Source organism: Callospermophilus lateralis, chromosome 5 (genome assembly GCF_048772815.1).
Source record: "Callospermophilus lateralis isolate mCalLat2 chromosome 5, mCalLat2.hap1, whole genome shotgun sequence".
Classification (NCBI taxonomy): Eukaryota; Metazoa; Chordata; class Mammalia; order Rodentia; family Sciuridae; genus Callospermophilus; species Callospermophilus lateralis.
Genome location: NC_135309.1, coordinates 103255483 through 103272352, shown reverse-complemented (window position 1 = coordinate 103272352; position 16870 = coordinate 103255483).

Genomic DNA, 16870 nt, shown 5'->3' with positions numbered 1-16870 from the left:
TTCAGACTTTAACCCCACTCCTGGCTTAGAGAAACAGGTTGGACACAGAGTTTCTGCCCCACTGAAAGGTGCTCAGCAGCTAAGGAGGTGGGGGTGGAGTGAAATCTATAAAGTTTGAACTCCTCCCCTTTGGGGAAAACTGGGGCTTAGGAAGGTAGAGAACACACCAGAAACCACTGGGTTAAGGGTCAAGCTAGGAATGAGGCTTCCTACCCTTGACTCCAGTGCTCATTTTGCCAAATTGGTGCCAGATTGGAAGGATTCTGTATGTATAGATATTGGCTACCTAGAAAAGAAAGGCATACCTCTTAATAACTTGGGGATTGGGTTGGGGGTGTAGTTCAGAACAGTAGCAGGATATAAAATGAATTCAGTAAAGTAGCAGGATATAAAATCAACACCTATAAATCAAAGGCATTTCTGTACATCGGTGACAAATCCTCTGAAAGAGAAACTAGGAAAACTATCCCATTTATAATAACCTCAAAAAATAAAATAAAATACTTGGGAATCAACTTAACAAAAGAGGTGGAAGACCTGTACAATGAAAACTACAGAATGCTAAAGAAAGAAATTAAAGAAGACCTTAAAAGATGGAAAGATCTCCCTGTTCTTGGATAGACAGAATTAATATTGTCAAAATGACCATACTACCAAAAGCACTATAAAGATTTAATGCAATTCTAATCAAAATCCTAATGACATTCCTTATAGGAATAGAAAAAGTAGTCATGAAATTCATCTGGAAAAATAAGAGACCTAGAAGAGCTAAAGCAATCCTTAGCATGAAGAGTGAAGCAGGCGGTATCACTATACCAAATCTTGAACTATACTACAGAGCAATAGTAACAAAAAACAATATGGTATTGGCACCAAAATAGACTTATAGACCAATGGTACAGAATAGAGGACAAAGAGACAAACCCACATAATTACAGTTATCTTATATTAGACAAAGGCACCAAAAATATATATTGGAGAAAAGATAGCCTCTTCAACAAAAGAAGTTAGGAAAACTGGAAATCCATATGCAACAAAATGAAATTAAACCCCTCTCTCTCACCATGCACAAAATTCAACTCAAATTAGATCAAGGACCTAGGAATTTAACCAGAGACCCTGTGCCTAATAGAAGAAAAAATAGGCCCAAATCTCCATCATGTAGGACTAGGTTTAAAAAGTTTCTTCTCAGCAAAACAATCTGTGAGGTGAATAGGGAGCCTACATCTTGGGAGTAAATTTTTAACCCTCACACATCAGATAGAGCACTAATCTCTAGGGTTTATGAAGAACTCAAAAAGCTAAACACCAAAAAAACAATTAACCCAATCAATAAATGAGCCAAGGAACTGAACAGACACTCCTCAGAAGATATACAATCAACCAACAAATATATGAAAAATGTTCAACTTTTCTAGCAATTAGAGAAATGCAAATCAAAACTACTCTAAGATTTCATTTCACTCTAGTCAGAATAATAAATGTTGGCGAGGATGTGGGGCAAAAGGCACATTGCATGAGCAATGCTGGTGGGACTTTGAGTTGGTGCAGCCAATCTAGAAAGCAGTATGGAGATTCCTTGGAAAACTGGGAATGGAGCCAACATTTGACCCAGCTATCCCACTCCTCAGTTTATACCCAAAGAACTTAAAAACAGGATACTACAGGAACACAGTCACATCGATGTTTATAGCAGCACAATTCATAATAGCTAAATTGTGGAACCAACATAGATGTTCTTCAGTAGATGAATGGATAAAGAAAATATACACAATGGAATATTACCCAGCATTAAAAGAGAATAAAATCATGGCATTTGCAGGTAAAAGGATGGAGTTGGAGAATATTATGCTAAGCAAAGTAAGCCAGTCCCAAAAAAACAAAGGCCAAATGTTTTTTCTCTGATATAAGGATACTGATTCATAATGGGGATGGGGATGGGGATCATGGGAGGAATAGAGGAACTTTAGATAGGGCAAAGGGGAGGGAAGGAAAGGGAAGGGGTATGGGGGTAAGAAAGATGATGGAATGAAATGGACATCATTACCCTAGGTACAGGTATGAGGCACAAATGGTGTGACTCTACTTTGTGTACAACGAGAGACATGAAAAATTTTGCTCTGTATGTGTAATATGAATTGAAATGCATTCTGCTGTCATATATAACAAATTAGAATAAATACATAAATAATAAAAATTTTTTTTTAAATTACTGGCTAAGTGAATTAAGCCTGTTTTCTCCTCTGCAAAACCAAGCTAATAGAACATTCTCCAAGAATTAGTAAACTCATCTCTACAGACGACGCAATACAAAGCCTGGCCTCCTTGAAACATTGACTGAAAGGTAGCTCCAGCTGGACGCAGTGGCACACACCTATAATCTTATTAATGAATTCATAACTGGAAGGACTATTGGGAGGTGGTAGAAACTGTACAAGACAGGACCTAGTTGAAGGGAGGAGGTCCTAGGGAGTGTGCCCTTGGAAACTATATCATAAACCCCATCTCTTGTTCTCTCTCTTTTTGCTTCCCAGATGTCATATGGTGAGCATCTTTGCTGCATCACATGTTCCTCATCATGATGTCTGTCTTCCCAGAGGCCCAAAGCATCAAAACTAAGTGATCATGGACTAATTCTATTTTATTTTATTTATTGGTTCTGGGGATTAAACCTAGAAGTGCTTTACCAACTACATCCCTAGGCCTTTTAAATTTTTATTTTGAGAAAGGTTCTCACTAAATTGACCAGGCTGTCCTTGAACTTGTGATCCTCCTGCCTTAGCCTCCAGAATCAGCTGGGCTTATAGACATGTGCCACTGTGCCCAGCCCTTTTGGATATCTTGCTACAGCAACAAAAAAAGCTAGCATAAGCTCAAACTCTCTCTTTTTGGTACCAACAAAGTCTCCAAAGTGTTGGCATCTGTACACAGGCCTGAGGTGAACCCTGGCCTGCTATCTGCATGTGACAGATGTTCTCCTTTGTTATTTATACAGATAAACTTGAGTCAGGATCTCTGAGTCAGGAAGGGAAAGGAAGGGAGAAAAAAAATCTGTGCAGATTCATTCCCCTGTGTCCACTCAAAGATCTCAAACGAATGGCCAGGTCTGAAGGTTTACCCCTCCTTCCTGGCATTGAGGACTCCACGATTACTATTTTCAGTCTGTTTTAGTAGTATCTTTTACATCTGTGGTTGGTTAACAAAAGTAGAAATGATGTTAGCAGACATAACATGAAACAGTGGCAACTTGTTTTTTATTTTAAAATACTCTGCAGACTTTTTCAAGGAAGACATGGTATTCCTAACATGTAGGTATTTATACAGTCAAGCTCTTTTGATGTGGATTTTTCAGGAACAAGCAGTAACAGATCTATTTTAGTAAGACTGTAGCTTTTGGCAGACCATGTGAAATATTTTCCCCACAAAAATTTTCTTAAATTAACTGAATTAGCTCCTTTTATACACTGTAATTATATATGTATTTATATAGAACATAATTTGCTTTCTTTTCCCCCTCTTAAATTTTAAAATTTTTTTTTTTTGGTAGAGGTCAATGTCAAGTTTAGAAACACCACATACACCCAAAGCAGTAGTATACATATGTTGTTAAAGAAAAAAAGTAAATCATAGATAACCCTCTATTTTTTAAACTTTAATGAATTTAAAAAAACTTCAGTACCCTACATTTCAGTCCCTTTTCTAGAGGCGACCACTTTCAGTCACAGCAGTTATTCCCTATTTATCTCCATGTTTTCAAATAATATCTGTATGCTGTCATTTCTTGATCTGTATTTACTGATAGTACCTTTTATGGGAGCTGAACTCTTAACCCACTGAGCACCTCCACCAGCCATCTAGCTGATCTAATTATATCACAGTTTTCTTTAAATAACCAACTTCTATTTGATTATGACTAGTAAAAATTATTCAATTGTGCTGGGCACAATGACATATAACTATAATCCCAGCAACTCCGGAGGCTGAGACAAAAGGATCTCAAGTTTGAGACCAGCCTCAGCAACTTAGGCCCTAAGCAATTTAGTGAGACCTTGTCTCAATATAAAAATAAAAGGGGCTGGGATGTAGCTCAGTGGCAAAGCACCTATGGGTTTAATCTCTAGTGCCATAAATAAATAAATAAATAAATAAATAAATAAATAAATAAATAAATAAATAAAAGTATTCTTTGAATAGCTCCCTCATACTGTATAAAGATAACATTTCTGTCTTGTCAATTTTTTTTTCTTCTTCTTGTCAACTTGTTGGTTGCTTTTCAGTCTCATCCCCCTTTCATGGAGATCATTCTGACTCCCCTAGAGTTTGTTCTTTCAGTACAGTCTAGTGATTAAGGGTAGAGACCCCGGGGTCAGATCTTTGCTTTGCTCCTTGTTAGGTCTGTGATTTTAAGCAGTGACTTAATTTCTCAGTGCCTCAGGGTCCTTCTCTATAAAATGAAGAGGATGAATAAATTGATTTGCATTAAAGCCCTCAGAACAACACCTCGACTGTGTTAAAATACTTGGTGTTATAATTAACCTGCATGGTTTTATTTGCCCCATCCTTGATTTTTTTTTTCTCCATTTGTGTCTCTAGTTTGTCATAATTCTTTTTCTTTCGCTTTATACTTCATCTCCAGTTCCATTTATTTTTTGAGACAGTTTGGTTAAGTTTCTGAGGCTGGCTGTGAACCTGTGATCTCACCTCAGCCTCCCAAGTTGCTGGGGTTACAGGCATGAGCCACTTCACCCAGTTTGACTTATACCTTTTTTTTTTCTTTCGAGACAGTCTCACTGTGTTGCTCAAGGTAATCTGGAACTCCTGGACTCAAAGGTTTGGTCGTCATAATCCTTGTTTCCCACCAAGCACCTGAGGTGCACACCTGTAATCCCAGGGACTAGGGATGCTGAGAAAAGAGGATCACACCTTCCAGATCAGCCTGGGTAATTTAGCAAGACCCTGTCTCAAAAGAAAATAAAAAGGGCTGGAGATATAGCTCAGTGGTAGAGAACCTGTAGGTTCATTCTCATGTACCAAAAAAAAAAAAAAAAAAAATCTTGTTTCCCAGATCATCAACCAGATGATTTAGGGAACAGGAGAAATATTTGTATAACTGTGAGGTAATTTTGTAACTATGGCAAACTAATGATTTTTCTTCAGTACAAAAATGGTGCTTTAAGAGTTTTGCCTCAATATTTTAGAGATTCTCCCTTTAATCCCTTTCACATTATTAATTTGCTTGGCAAGTCCTTTGAGTGTACAAAGGAAAATATTCGTTTACAACACTCCAGGGAACCCAGATTCCACATTAATGAAGAGGACCTAGAGTTGCTCAACAGGTTTTTCAGCCCTTCACAATTCTTCTGGGAAGAAATTAATTCTAATGTTTTAAGTCCTCTTACATTAAGGCCTGCTCTTGACATCAATGAAAGGAAAATATATCCTCATCTCTAAATTGTATGAGTTCCATCAGATTTTGAGTTAATCCTTCTTGTCAAGAAAATTCAGGAGCTGGGGGTTGGGGTTGTGGCTCAGGGGTAGAGTGCTTGCCTAGCACAAACTAGGTTCAATCCTTTGTTAAACATAAAGTGTGTATTACTCTTCATGTAAATTTTGAGGTTTTTGTTTTTAAATTTTTTTTTTTTTAGTTGTAGAGGGACACAATACCTTTATTTTGTTTATTTAGTTTATTTTTAATGTAGTGCTGGGGAGTGAACCCAGAGCCTCATGCATGCTAGTCAAGTGCTCTACCACTGAAACACAACTTCAGCTCCTTTTGGGGGGTTTTGTACTAGAGATTGAATCCAGGTCCTTGCACTTGGTAGACAAGCGTTCTATAGTTGAGCTATGCCCCTAGCCCTGAGCAGAGTTTTGAAAGTCTTTATTTCCTGCATTAGATATAAATATTTGGGTGAATCAGAAAAATAATCATTATAGTCACCATTCAATTTTATTATATAAATTTTAACAGAGTGCTAAATATACTTCATTTTTGTTTTTCTGCAGACCAAGGAAAATTATTCTAGTTTCTTTGGTTTTAAAATTCAACCCCTCAAAAGTTCCAAGTTCTAATTTCAAATAAACATATTTTAATATGTTTGAGCTTGGCAGGAGGGGTCCCGCTTTTCAGTTTTCTTGGTTAATCCCTTTAATTAATTTCCTGAGGGGATGCACCATGGGTTAGCCTCTTTCTTTAAATAAGAGCACTTTAAGTTGCCTTATCTGTTCAATGTGTGTTTGAAGAGACTACTCCTGTTGTTTCTTTGTAATCTGCTCCATGTGATGCACTCTGCAGTGGGCTCTCTGGGGAGGTGATTGGTTTTAACAGAACCACAGCCAGTTAACTGCCTGTGTAACCACAGAGCTTCATGAAATCAGTAAGAGGTTTTCACTGAGGATTTCACTTGAAAGATCTTTACATTGTTCTGTGAAGGACAGAAAGGCAGAAGGACCTTTCTGAGGCTTTACAGGAGGATAATCAGCCTATTTTTTCATAATGGGATTTCATTTACAGAGAAAGTAGTAGATTTAAGAGTAGAATAACATTTTATGTATTTTTATGTATTTATTTATTTGGTCCTGATGATTGAATCCAGGGGTGTTTTACCACTGGGTAACACCCCAGCCCACTATTTTCTTTAAGACAGGGTCTTGCTAAATTACTCAGTCTGGCCTCAAACCTGCCATCCTCTTTGTCTCAACCTTTGGAATCACTAGGATCACAGATGTGCACTATAACTCCCAGCTTGGTATTTTCTTCTTCTTCTTCTTCTCCTCCTTCTATTTCTTCTTTTAATATAATCTTTCTCTTGCTCCTGTTGCAGGCAGGTGACTGAGCCCCGTCTGTGTGTGTTTGGGGTAGGGGGTGGTGGTAGTGAGGCTGGTGAAGAGGTGGAGATAAGGTAAGAAGAAAGACAGCAAAGGAGTCATTTAGTGGAGAAAAGACTCCGTTGGTGTCCTGGGAAACTTCAGTTAGCAACAGCAGGAGGCCTGTGCTCTTTGTCAGCTCCAGAGTTACCACACAGCTCATGAAAGGCTTAGGGTAATGACAGCTTCACACCTTCCAAGGGAACTCTCCCAGTTTCTCTCTAAGAAATGCAGGATCTCCTGGTGCTTGCATTATTAAACTCCCCTGGAACACAAAGGCTTTTAAAGAGGTAGGAGAACAGAGTAGAATGTCTTAGCTTCCACCTTAAATGTAAAGGTAGAAGGCTTTTGGGGGAAAAGCTTTCTTTCAGTTTATAGGCTTTTTGGTCTTTTTTTTGTGGCTCTGGAGATCCAACCCAGAGCCTCACATCTGCTAGGCAAGTATTCTACCCCTGAGCTACACCCCAGTCCCTATAGTTTTTGTCTTTGTTTGCTGGCACAGGGGATTGAACCCAGGGAAGCTGAGCTACATCCCCATCCCTTACTGTTACCAAAAGCTTGGTCCTCATCCCCAATGCCAATTCATGCCAATTCAACAACAAGGACACGGCTTTGACAAAAAGGAAAAAGAAAGGTTATTGCTTTGCTAGCAAAGGAGAAGCACTGGAGACTCCAGTCCTAGAGGCTGTGGTTCTGTCCATCCTGGAGAACAGAGGACTTTTATTTATTTCCTTTTTTCTGTTTCCAGGGATTGAATTTAGGGCCTCACCACTCGCCACTGAGCCACATCCCCATCTCTATTTTGTACTGTATCTAGAGACAGGGTCTCACTGAGTTGCTTAGTGCATTCCTTTTGCTGAGGCTAGATTTGAACTCATGATCCTCCTGCCTCAGCCTCCCAAGCCCCAAGCCACTGGGATTACAGGTGTGCACCACCATGCCCGGTTTGAATAGAGAGCTTTTAAAGAAGCTCTTCAAAGGCTACATTCCAGATGTGCCCTGACAGGGGGTCCCAGATGTGCCCTGACAGTGTGTTAAAATTTGGGAAATAGTCACTTCCTAGATCTTCTGGTGCCATCTCCTTCCTGTGGTGGGTGTGTGCTCAAAAACTCAGCCTAGGATGGAAAAAGATAATATTGACCCCCCCAACCCCCAGGTTAGAGAGGGGGAAAGGGAGAAGAGGAAAAGAAAAATATGTCCCTTTTAAAATAAGCCTCAGAGCTGCAAGGGCTGTGTTCAAATAGGTGAAGAGGACCACTGTTACATTACTTGGCCTCTAACTTGTGATCTTCTTGTCTCAGCCTCCCAAATTACTGGGATTAGAGGTGTGTGCCACTGGAAGTGTTTTTAGACTAACAGGCATTTTTTGCTTTAATGTAGTTGAATGTATCTTATCTTTTTTTGTCTTAAGAAATTATTTCCAGGGCTGGCATTGTAGCTCAGTGATGGAGCGCTTGCCTCACACATATGAGGCACTGGGTTCTATCCTCAGCACCACATAAAAATAAATAAATAAAACAAAGGTAAAGAGATCCTTTCCATGAGGTTCTTTTCGGTGTTGTCGTTGTTACTATGCTAGAAAGCAAAATCAGGGCCTGGCACATGCTAGGCAAACACTCTACCACTGCTCTACGCTCCCAGACCTTTTCCATGACGTTCCAAAAATTTCCCCTTGTATCTATTGTTTGTCTTATAGTGCTGCTTTAAGTCTTTAATCTATCCTCTGTAATTTATTTTTGTGCATGTTTCCAGGTAGGGATCTATTTTTCCTAAATATGGCTAAGCACTTGTTCCTGTCTTTTATTGAATAGTCTGTTCTTTCACTATTAACCTGCAAGAAAGACTCTCTATGCATGAATCTCTTTTCCTATATGTGGGTCTATTTCTTGGGCTGCTTATTGCATCCTACTCATCTATTTATTGTTCACATCTACCTATTGTTTTAAATTCTATAACTTTTAAATAAGTCTTAGTACCTGGATAATTCATGTTCCAGCGTTTTCAGGAATGTCAGTTTTATTCTTGGCTCTTTGTTCTTCCATGTAATTTGAGAATCACTTTAAAATTTTTTCAAAAAGCCTATTGGAATTTTTATTGTAACAGCACAGGATCTATAGATCGTGAAGCTTTGACATCTTTATAATAAGGACTTTTCCTATCTAAGTATATAGTATGTATTTCTCTATTTGAATCTTGCTTATTAAGTTTCATTAAAATTGTATAATATTCTCCACACAGATTGTGCACAATTGTTGCTAAATGAATGCTTGGATTCTATTTTTTTTTATCATGCATTCAAAATAGCTGCAAGGTGTATACAACCAAATAGGTACAGGTTAAAGAATAATTATGGAGCCATCGCTTATGTAACCCTACCCAGCTGAAGTGTAAAACCTTGTTTGACTTATGGTTTGACTATCAATGCCTGTATCTCCATCTGCTCAATTTTGCCTGTTTCTGATCCTTATGGAAATGGTGTCATGTTGTATTTACACTTCTCTTAGTCAATACCATTCTGTGAGATTCATCCATTTTGATGCACACAAAGTATATTTTGTTGTATAAATATACTACAGTTTGTTTATTCTACTCTTCTTGGGTGTTTTGTTTCCAGCTTTTAGTTATTAAAAACAATTTTCATATAAAAATTTATGCTTATAATGAAGGGGACAGACAGATGCAAGTGGTGGGAACACAAGATTAAGGGAATAATTCCATAAAATGAGCCCACTGTGCTGACCCCCCACATGCTTTCTTTTCCAAGAAGCAATTTACCTGCAGCCCTGCCTGGCGTGAGTGGACAGGCTATGTCACATTCCTCAGCAAACTACCTGTTAACTGCAGGAGAAATGCAGGCTCCAAATAATGTTGATAAGAGGAACACAAGTTCTGCTGAAGGAGGAGACTTTTGTAACCCTTTTCACAAACCAGATCCTGAAACTCAGGGAGATAAGGATAATTCCTCCTAACCATAAAATCTGCAAGAATTAATGATTAAGAGTCCAATTAGGCCAGGTCAGCATGGGCCAAAGTGGCCTAGAGTTGTCATGGCAGTGGGGACTTGAAAGTCTGATGTCACCCTGCTGTCAGTCAAAAGTCAAGAGGTGAACCTGGACAGGACTCTCTGGAACTTCTCTGGGATGGATCCCAAATAAAACTGAAGTGTAGGAGAGCTACACTGTCCTCCTGCTCTCTGGAGGACCCTTGAGAGTGTCTCCTTTACCTTTTCCTGTCCCTTGGATAAACTGGGATAATCTGAGAGACATGACTGAAATCTTTCTGACTTGATCACAAGAATGGGAGTTTGAAAGGGGGGCCTTCATTCTGCCTCTCTTTCCCAGAAGGGCCCAGCCCTGTAACAATAAGGGTTGTATGTATTTTTCTGGTGCACATGTGCACATATTTTTCTAGGTCAGTGGTTTGTTTTCCTGTTTTGTCTTTGTGGTGCTGGGGATCAGATCCAGGACCTTACATATGCTAGGCAAATGCTCCAACACTGAGCTACATCCCCAGCCCTTAGTTAGGTCAGTGGTTCTTAAAGTGTAACCACAATGATCACCCTTAAGAAAAGCTGATTCCTAATTATCATCTAGTACCCATTTTACATTCAATTTCCTCCAGTTGTCTCCAAAATATCCATGCAGACATCTTTGTTTTAGTTTCTGATATAGTTAAAATGTGTATAATCCACAGAACAAATGCTCTTTGGGGTTTTCTTTTCTTTTCTTATGTTTTTTTAAGGTTCTAGGGAACAAACCCAAGGCTGCACACATGCCAGATAACTGCTTTCCCACTGAGCTACATCCCCAGCTCTATTTCGGATTTGTTTTCCGTACTAATGGTTGACTCCTGGTCATCATGCACCCTAGGCAAGTGCCCTACCCCGAGTCCTTTTCAGACAGGATCTCACTAAATTGCCCCAGCTAGCCTTGAACCTGTGATCCTGTTGCCTCAACTTCTGCATTATAGGCATGTACCACCATGCCTGGCTACCTATTTCCAGATCTTAACATCATCTGCACTCTGTCCTACCTTCAGGTAGGTCCCCTTACTGTCACTTTACCTCATTGATTCTGAGGTGTTCCCCATGCTAAGTTTTCTGGAATCCAGATGCAATTACCTTCTGTTTTGGTCAAGGGACAGACTTGTCTGACATCCTCTGGTGACAAGAGAGCATCAGTATCAAAAGGTGAAGAATAGATTTCAGTGATTTAGAAGAACCCCCAAGTCAAGAATGGAAAAGGTTTTAGGGATTGCATTTTCTCCAAAGCTGCTTCATGCCTACCTGAGACAATGTCATATGGGAGAAAAGCAGATACTGACTCTGAGTCCAGGTGTGATTTATATGTGCCACAAAGACTGTGAAGACTGTTCAGAATACTTAAAGCTATGTACTTTCTGTGCCTTAAAACATTATGTATAAATAAGTTTTTTTAAAGCTCTTTCAATAGCATAACATTTTTAAGTGATAAGAAAGCATTATTACAGTCTAATTAGAGTGTCCTTTTTCTTCCTTGTGGGCCCATAAAATGATGATGCATCTTACAATTAATGCGATTTTTGATTGAATGACCACAGAATTGTGCTTCTTGTACTTTATAAAATAAAGATATAAAATAAAAGAAGGATATAAAATAAAGATAAAGCCACTGTGTTGCTTCTTAGGGTTTCATTCCTTGCCTGGGTTGTCAAAACTTCCAGCAAAGACTCCTTTAGTGACTCATCCAGGAATATAAGCTTATCAAAGGCTTCCTGTCATTTCCAGATATATTTCTACTAAAATTGAAATGTTGTATTAAAAATGGGCATTTTTAGCTTTGGTGTGGGTGGAGTGGACAGATAACTATGTTTTAGGTATTGGCAGTGAGGACAATTTCTACTTTCCATTTCCTAACAGATGTTAGCCACTCTCCAGGGAGGTTGGAGAGAACAGTAAGCAAACTTGGTAGGAAGTCTTGGATGCTAAAATGACTTTTGTGTGCTCAGAAAATTAAAATTCTTGTCAGTTCAACAGTCATTCTGTTGCAGGGCAAGACTACTCATCAATTCTGTGAATGCTCTGGAAAAAATCTGAGTGAGAGGCGTAAGGTACAAGCAAGAGTTTATTAGAAAGTGAGACATGAGGGAGACCTGCAGCATGAAGACCCAAGGACTGCCTCGGAAAGAGAAGGGCCCAGTCTTTATAGAGCCGGAAGTTTTTAAGAGTTTTTTTAAGGGGTTTGAAACCAACTGCATTTGGAATCCTCTGAAATTGGCCCCTGGAAATTTTATTTCTTTCTTGATGTAACAAGAAAGGATCCAGGGACTGCCGCAGTCTCTGGCTGGGCACAAATCACGAGTCTCCACACAGCTTGTAGATTCAAACAGCAATTCTTTATTCCCGAACTCACACCGGCCGTCTACAAACACGCTCTGGGGGAATCCACGTTCTCTGCCCAAATCCACTTCTCCCAAATCCACTACTCTGCCCAAATCCACTCCACATGGGCTTCTGTCTCCCAAAATATACTGTCTGACCCTAAGCGCTCAAGAGGAACTCAGCAGCAGGATACGCCCTATTCTAAAGGGGGAACACCCTAATCTCCTATTATGCTAAACTGCCCTATTCTAAAGGGGGAACACCCTAATCTCCTATTATGCTAAACTGCCCTATTCTAAAGGAGGAACACCCTAAACACGGATCCTGCCCTGGCCCTTGAGCAAGGGCACCTTTCAGAAGTCCTTCCACTAGACAGCATGGGAGTAAGCTGGCAAGGAATTTGTCATACCTACTTGGCTGATGGCTCCCAGCAGGGGACTAGGAAGGGGCTACAAACCTCTGCAATTTCATCTTCATGAGTCCTAAAATCTTTGATCTGTGTTTTCCTGTAGATAGGTTGTTTCCTGGTAAATGTAACATCCTATTTACCTAAGTCAGGGCAGAGCCAGAGTGGCCTGACATAAACTGCTTTGTCAAAAGAAGGCCTGTGGCAGTGGAGTCCACACAGCAGGCCAGTCTATTGAACTCTTTCCCCAATCCCACCTTGTTTTTCTTTTCTTTCTCTCTCTCTCTCTTTTTTTTTTTTTTTGGACTGGGGTTTAAACCCAGGGTGCTTTGCCACTGAGCTACATTCTTAGACCTTTTTATTTTCTGAGATAGGGTCTCACTGGCCTCTAACCTGCAATCCTTCTGCTTCAGCCTCCCAAATCCGTGGGATTACAGGCGTGCACCACTGTGCCCAAATGTTCTTATCCATCATGTTTGTTTGCCACCTATCAATTCCTAGGTTGAGAAGCAAAGCACCCCCACTTTGACTCTGCTTCTTCAAATGAAACTGTCATGTTTTCAATACCAGAATCTCAAAGTATGTGACAAAATCCTCAACTGAAATTTTCCAAAACTGACTTTGTTACTGAAACCTCCATCCTTGTCCCCAATACCTTGTCTAATAATAAAGACAAGGTTCTGAGGGGGAAAAAAGGAAATAGATGTTTTATTTCTTTGCTAGGAAGGAGAAACAGAGGACTCCTGTCCCAGAGGCAGTGAATCTGGCTGTCAGGGGGAACAGAGGGCTTTTAAAGAGGTGAGGCAAAGGCTACATTCCAGGTGTGTCTTGTCAGAGGTCATAATTCACTTGTGACCCTGAGAGATAGTTGTTTCTTTTCTTTTTTTTTAAAGAAAGAGTGAGCGAGAGAGGGAGAGAGAGAATTTTTTTTTTTTTTATTTATTTTTTTATTTTTTAGTACTTGGCGGACACAACACCTTTGTTTGTATGCGGTGCTGAGGATTGAACCCAGGCCGCACGCATGCCAGGAGAGCGCGCTACCACTTGAGCCACATCCCCAGCCCGATAGTTGTTTCTTAGATTTTCTGGCACCATGCCAGTCCCAAGATCCAAATTAACTTAATCCTCTGGTGTGTACATTCAAGGACAGATAACACAGAGTAGGATGAGAAGAAAGGTAATCTTGCTTACCCCAAAGTTAGGGAGGGGGAGAAGAAAAAAAGAAAAAAAAATGTCAGTTTTAAAATAACCTGTTCAAAGCATAGCGTGAACTCCTATTACAGCTTCATCTGGATTTGAAGGCATTATTTATTGAGACAATTAAAGTACTTCTTGTCCAATCATATCTTAAAAATGTTTGCTCCAATTATAGCCAATCCTCATCTTATTTCATCTTAAAAATGTTTCACCAGGCATGAGTGGGGCCTGTGATCGCAGGTTGAGACAGGAGGATTCAAGTTCAAGGCCAGCCTCAGCATCTTAGCTGAGACCTTCAGCAACTTAGTGAGACCCTGTCTCAAAATTAAAAAAATAAAATAAAGAGGTGGGGCTGGGGTTGTGGCTCAGTGGTAGAGCACTTGCTTGCCTTGCATGTGTGAGGCACTGGGTTCAACCCTCAGCACCACATAAATAAATAAAATAAAGGTATTGTGTCCAGCTACAACTAAAAAATAAATAAGTAAATAGATAGTATAGATAGATAGATAGATAGGACTGTGGATGTAGCTCAGTGGTAAAGCACCCTTGGATTCAATCCCCAGTACCAAAAATAAATAAGTAAGTGAGACAGGAAGAAAGACTACCCAGGGCTGGGGATGTGGCTCAAGTGGTAGTGCACTCGCCTGGCATGTGTGTGGCCTGGGTTCGATCCTCAGCACCACATACAAACAAAGATGTTGTGTCCGCCAAATACTAAAAAATAAATATTAAAATTCTCTCTCCTCTCTCTCTCTCTCTCTCTCTCTCTCTCTCTCTCTCTCTCTTTTAAAAAAAAAAGAAAAGAAAGAAAGACTACCCATAGGCAACCAGAAAAAGGGTCTTGGAGAAAAAAAGGAGGAAGAGAGCATTGGGAAATCAAACTTCTGACCCCAGCTGGCCCTAGTCACAAAGACACTTCCTTCACAGCCCCTAGAAATGACCAACCACAAAAGGTACTTCCTCTTGCACCAACAGATCCTCACCCCAACCTTGTGGTAACAAGGGCAAAATCACCCTTTCTCCATATTTGCTTAAGATAACAAAATAGAAGTGAATGACCCCTTTCTGAATTCTATATTTACATGTCATCTCCCCAGAATTACCCATAGGGACAGATCAAGCCCATTAAAACCCCTAGACAACAGACACCCACTGGCAACCCTCTCGTGGGACCCATCATTCCTCTTCAGGAGCTCTGGGTTCTTTCTGCCTATTATCCTAATTAGTCCTATTACTTTGCCCTCATCCTTGTGTCTGTGGATTTTATTCTTTGAATTCATGAGAAAAAGAACCCACCTGAAAAACATGCTCCATGTTACATAAGCAAGTAAAAGTAGTAAATAAACAAATAAAAGAATTGAATGATATTCCTACTGAACCACTCTACTCTCATTTTTTTTCAGTAAGACCAGGGGATGACATAATAGAATTGAGTCTATATTTTCTCTCATTCTAGCAATAAGCAATATTCACCCTTAGATTTCTGAATTAATTAAAAACTCCAGCTCATTTCATTTTCATTGAGAAACTTTCTGATCAATATTTTGGTTTGGGAAAAGAGAAAAGAGAAAAATGTCATTTACAAAAATTTGTAATATGTTTATGCTTTTGATCAATCTGCATTACTAATGATCATAGCTTACAGACTTAGAGGCTTATAATCACAGAAGGTTATGCAGAACTTAAATTTTTTTTTTCTGTACCTGGGCTTGAACCCAGGGGTGCTTAACCACTAAGTCACATCCCAAGCTCTTTCTATATTTCATTTAGAGATAGGGTCTCTGTAAGTTGCTTAGGTCCTCGATAAGTTGCTGAGGCAGGCTTTAAACTTGTGATCCTCCCACTTCAGCCTCCAAGGTGATGGGATTACAAATGTGCACCCAGCCTAGAATTTAATTTTTTTTTTGGCGGGGGTGGGGGGTACCAGGGATTGAACTCAAGGACACTCAACTGCTGAGCCATGTCCTCTGCCCTATTTCGTATTTTATTTAGAGACAGGGTCTCACTGAGTTGCTTAACACCTCACTTTTGCTGAGGCTGGCTTTGAACTCATGATCCTCCTGCCTCAGCCTCCCCAGCCACTGGGATTTCATGCGTATGCCATCACACCCAGCTCCCAACCTAGAATTTAAAACTGATACATTTTCATTGCAGATAATTATGAGGGATGACAGTTTAAAACTTCCTTTTTTTTGGAGGGGGGGTGGATACTAGGGATTTTACCCAGGAGTACTTTATCAACGAGCTATATCCCCAGTTCTTTTTATATTTATTTTGAGACAAGGTCTCACCATGTTGCCCAGGCTAGCCTTGAACTTGAAGTCCTCCTGCCTCATTCTCCGCAATCATTGGGATTTCAGGAGTGTGCCACCACACCCGGTTTTAAAGGAAAAAAAAATAAACAAACAAAAACCTACCAGGAATAAATACTGCTGGGTTAAACACTAATCAGTGCCTAGGAAAGCATAAAGTGAGATAAGGACTCTGAAAGAATGTGTTAACAAGGGAAATGGAGAGGGGCAGCTGGCCACTTTCCTTATCTTCAATCTTTAGGAGAGGATCTAAACAGCGTGACCTTGGTTATAAAGTAAAGTACTCATAAAACATCTGAGGAAATCCACCTGTGCTGTGGGCGTGCAACCTATCTTAAATATCCCCCCTGCTTGTGGGAACACTGTGGCCCTGTGTTGTACTTCAGCCAGCCCCCTCCAAGGAGTGTGTGAGTAAGACGTCCAAACCTCTGCATTGAGTCTTCCACATTCTTCCTTTGTGATGGTGAGACAGTATGCTCCGGGGCCTTGCTGCCCTGGGGTTGGACAAAAACACATTGAATTAGAATGTAATCCTGGAAGAAAGGGAATAGTAACATGAGTTCAAAGAGAAAAAGTGACATGAAATTTCCCATGGTTAAAGAGGAGCTCATTTATGTTTTTTAAAATTTATGAGGGGGGGGGGTATCAAATCACTATAACATTTAGAATCCACTGGATACATTAAAAGAGTAATGTAGGGCTGGGGCTGTAGCTGTGGCAGAGCGCTTGCCT